Genomic DNA, 3,864 nt, shown 5'->3' with positions numbered 1-3,864 from the left:
CGCAAACCCAGTTTTCAAACCAATCAGCCATGGAAAGAAGAAAATCGACTTTGCCATCGCCTTCAATTATGGCGTTTCCAAGTTTGTTTGAATGATATCGCTGTTTGCTATTTACTATCGTCCGCCATCTATTGAATAGCGACAGAAACGCAGCAACATCCTTTCGGGATGGAAAATAGCTTTTAGAGGCAGCTATTGTTGTCTCGTGAAAAATGGCAAGTGCATACCTAACGTTTTGTTTGTTATTGCCAGGATGAAGTGAGCTGTGAGTGAGTTTTGGTGCCTTTCGCAAATTTAGTTTTTGTTTTTCATCTTTTTCGAAGATTTCTCGAAAGTCTCTCCACCTTATGTACCCACTTTCGGTTGATGCTATAACTTCACCTTTAAGGTCAATTGAGAAAGCTGGAAAAACAAATTTGTGAACATTTAGGAGATTATTGCGGATATTTTTCAACAAGTGGACGTTGTCAAAGAATAAATACGTCTTCGTTGGGTTGCAAGGATGTTGGATGGTGAAAGCAACATCTGAAGGAATCATTTTGGATAGATGATTAAACGCTGACACATTGGCAGAGTGGTTATCAGTGACAAATCCACGAACGTTGAACCCAACTTTTCCAAGGGATTCTATGCAATCAGACAATTCGGATGCCAACCATTTTCCGTTTACAGTTACCTCTGGGGCAGCTTTCACAACAATGGGAACCGTCTGCTTCAACCCCTGCACCATGAAAGCTCCAACTCCTTTATACAAGTTTTTGTCCATATCTGCACCAACATAAGATCGCCTGAATATTGGACGCATTTCTGCACATACATCTCATCCGCCATTAGTAGGCTATTATGTCCTTCGATATGGCACCTTTGTCTTGAAGCAACTTAGCTGCTTTTAGTGCATCCACGTTTCCTGATTTTAGTTTTGCCAATAATGCCATGGATGGAAGTGGAAGTTTTTGCAATAAAACCTTGTATGCTTGAGGCGATGTGTAGCGTAACAGAAGTGCAAATCGTATCATTTCGGAAGAGTACGGAGGTCGACCTTTTGGCTTGTAATGTTGTCTTCTTTGCATTTCTAGTAATAAATCACCATCTCCGCCTTCTTGCAAAGTTTGTAGATAATTTGGGAAATTTTGTAACATTGAAATGCTGGTTAGTTTTGCATTTCGACCTTGTTTAAACCACGTTGGCAATGGAACAGGGTTGCCAATAACTTGGAGTTTAACATGCAGATCACTGTCAATTTTGATTGCTTCGCGCACAACTGGAAAATCATTGACTTCATCAAAAACGAGACGATAATAAATATTGCAACTCTTCGTTTTGTAACAGGAGTAATTTGTCGGACAATACTGTTCTGATAAATTAGAAAAATCACTGATAACATCTTTCTTCTCAAAACTATCAAGCTGATCTGTTTGGAAGACACGAACTTTTGGTGGTTTTCGTAATTCTGTAGGAGTGTTTAATATTGAAGGCCTTTTGAGAGAACTGGGTGAATGAATAGGTGCACGGTCGTTTGGTCGACAGACATTTGGTCGACAGGACGTTTGGTCGACAGGACGTTTGGTCAACAGGACGTTAGGTCGACAGAATGATTTATTTTAGGGTTAGGGTTAGAGTCAGGGTTAGATTAGGGTTATGGTTAGTTAACTAACCCTAACCCTAAAATAAATCGTTCTGTCGACCTAACGTCCTGTCGACCAAACGTCCTGTCGACTAAATGTCTGTCGACCAAACGTCCTGTCGACCAAATGACCGGGTACCGAATGAATAGAAGGTATAGGGTTTAAAGACCAAATCAGTGTTTTCCTTTTTCCATTGCTTATAAGTTTATCCTCAAAATGTTTGCAGCAAATAACAGAATTGGAAGATGGGGCCCAATTAGCACGATTAACAAACTGAATCCATTTAGCTAGTAAATCGTCCTTTTTAAAAGGAAAACGAAACGATGCAACATTTTCGCCTGTGTCATAACAAGACTTGCATCCGAAAAACAACACATTTATTTACCATTTGATATCTAAGTTAAATGCTATATTGTATTACTTCAGTAGCTAAAAAATAAAAAAATAAATGCAATTTGCAGAATGTCAGCCAATAAACTATGCATCCGCCAATATTTCAAACTGTTTGTCATCTTTCTTCACTCTCTGCAAGACTTGTGCAATCAAATGATCATCTTGAAATACACTGCAGTAGTGTACAGTACAGTCTTCCATACTTTCTACAGAATAAGCTACTGGCCATTATTCTATGACATTATCACAAGAAGACTTGATAGAAATTATTTAATGTGTTATTGTGAAATGAACAAGCTCGGAAAGTTCAACAGTATTCTGCATCTCTCAATTAACCAAGCAGCAAAAACTAACTAGCAACTCCAGCAAACTTAAATTGTAATATGTTAAACTTGAATTCCTATTTCTTAGCTATGTAAAATAAATGATAAACCTTTCCTTTTTGACTATCATTAAATTTGTTCTGTAGGCTATTAAAGTAAGCAAAAACTAAGTTATATGCTTACTAAGTTCAGCAAAACTAAAAGTGATCTATACTAACTTAGTTCACTCTTCACAACAACTTTGCTACTGCAACTGCAAGCATTTAGAAATAGCAAACTGTAATCATTTTCTCTCCCAATTAAGGTTAATCCTCTCTCGTCGTCGACTGCATGCTAAACGATTAACCCAATACGTGTGATCTTGGTGCTTGCGCAGAACACACACAGCGATTCATATCAATGCGAAATCATTGTTTGTGCTTTTGATGTTTTGGTTTACAATGCAAAGATGTATCAAAAAATTAACAATGTAGGATTTTTGGATAAACATTATGAAAACTGATTGGCTTGGTCGTTTGTGGCATTTTCCATTCTATCACGACAAAGAGAGGGAAGGACAATATTTAGAACTTGTACTTGAAAGTGTTATCCAAGGACACAACAACTTTGGTTCGAGTTGAACCAAGATCTTTGAATTGTTATATCGTTGAAGCAATATTGCACATTTTTTTGTTGTGGAAATATTCAGCAAATGCCTCCCCAAACAAATATTAACGTTTGAAGGGTTATAAAACACAATGTTTGTTTGGAAAGCGAAATGCATCAATCAGCCTCTTAAATTTTGCCTCTAAAATGCGACCAATTAGGCCGTATCTTAAGTAGGCCATGCTGCTACATATAACACTTATACGTTCCCTATCCTCCGTCATAGACAGAAAAATCATGTTTTTAAATGCAAAAATTACTGCTTGGAAAATAAAACCATACTGAACACAGACAAAAAGCTGCACCAGGTGCACTGGTGCAGCCAGCGGCGTACGGTGACCATTTTTTGGGTGTTCACTTTTTTCATTTAACACACACTAGGTTTGCAGTTTGCTTAAATGGCTGTTCAAATCATATCAAAATTAACTGATATGATAAGACGAGTCACTGCGCAGATCAAGCATGTGTTTAAAACTTTCTAAAAAAAGTGAACACCCTAAAAATGATAACCGTACGCCACTGAGTTTAGTGTAAACATTTGTATGTTATAAAAATATCAACTGATAAAAACATCAGACTCCGGCTCCAATCTGGCTCTTGTTTTTGTCAAGAATTTCACACTCCGGATTCACTCCGAATTCGGCTGAAAACCGAGACTTCAGTTTCTAAATACTCCAAAACTCCGGATTCTGTACACCTCTGCCCTACAACAATAGTTTCATTCGTTTCGATTTTCTGAACTTAGCTGTACTTGCATTTCTTGTGCTTGCATTGCAATTGGCATATCGGTAAAAGTGTAAGTTTGACTGCAATGAGCTACTTCCAAGAACTTCCTTAATTTCTTGCCATGTCAAAAATAATTCTATAGTCAAACTGTA

General features: G+C 37.5%; 1 pseudogene; it reads right to left on the bottom strand.

The window, feature by feature from the left end:
• Window positions 1-830: 830 nt before the first annotated feature.
• On the bottom strand, window positions 831-2,013 carry LOC145774532 (uncharacterized; annotated as a pseudogene).
• Between the last annotated feature and the right edge of the window lie 1,851 nt (window positions 2,014-3,864).

Source organism: Aplidium turbinatum, chromosome 7 (assembly GCF_918807975.1).
Source record: "Aplidium turbinatum chromosome 7, kaAplTurb1.1, whole genome shotgun sequence".
In the NCBI taxonomy this organism is placed as follows: Eukaryota; Metazoa; Chordata; class Ascidiacea; order Aplousobranchia; family Polyclinidae; genus Aplidium; species Aplidium turbinatum.
Note: the sequence above shows the minus strand (reverse complement) of the source record. Positions and strands in the feature narration are given on the sequence as shown.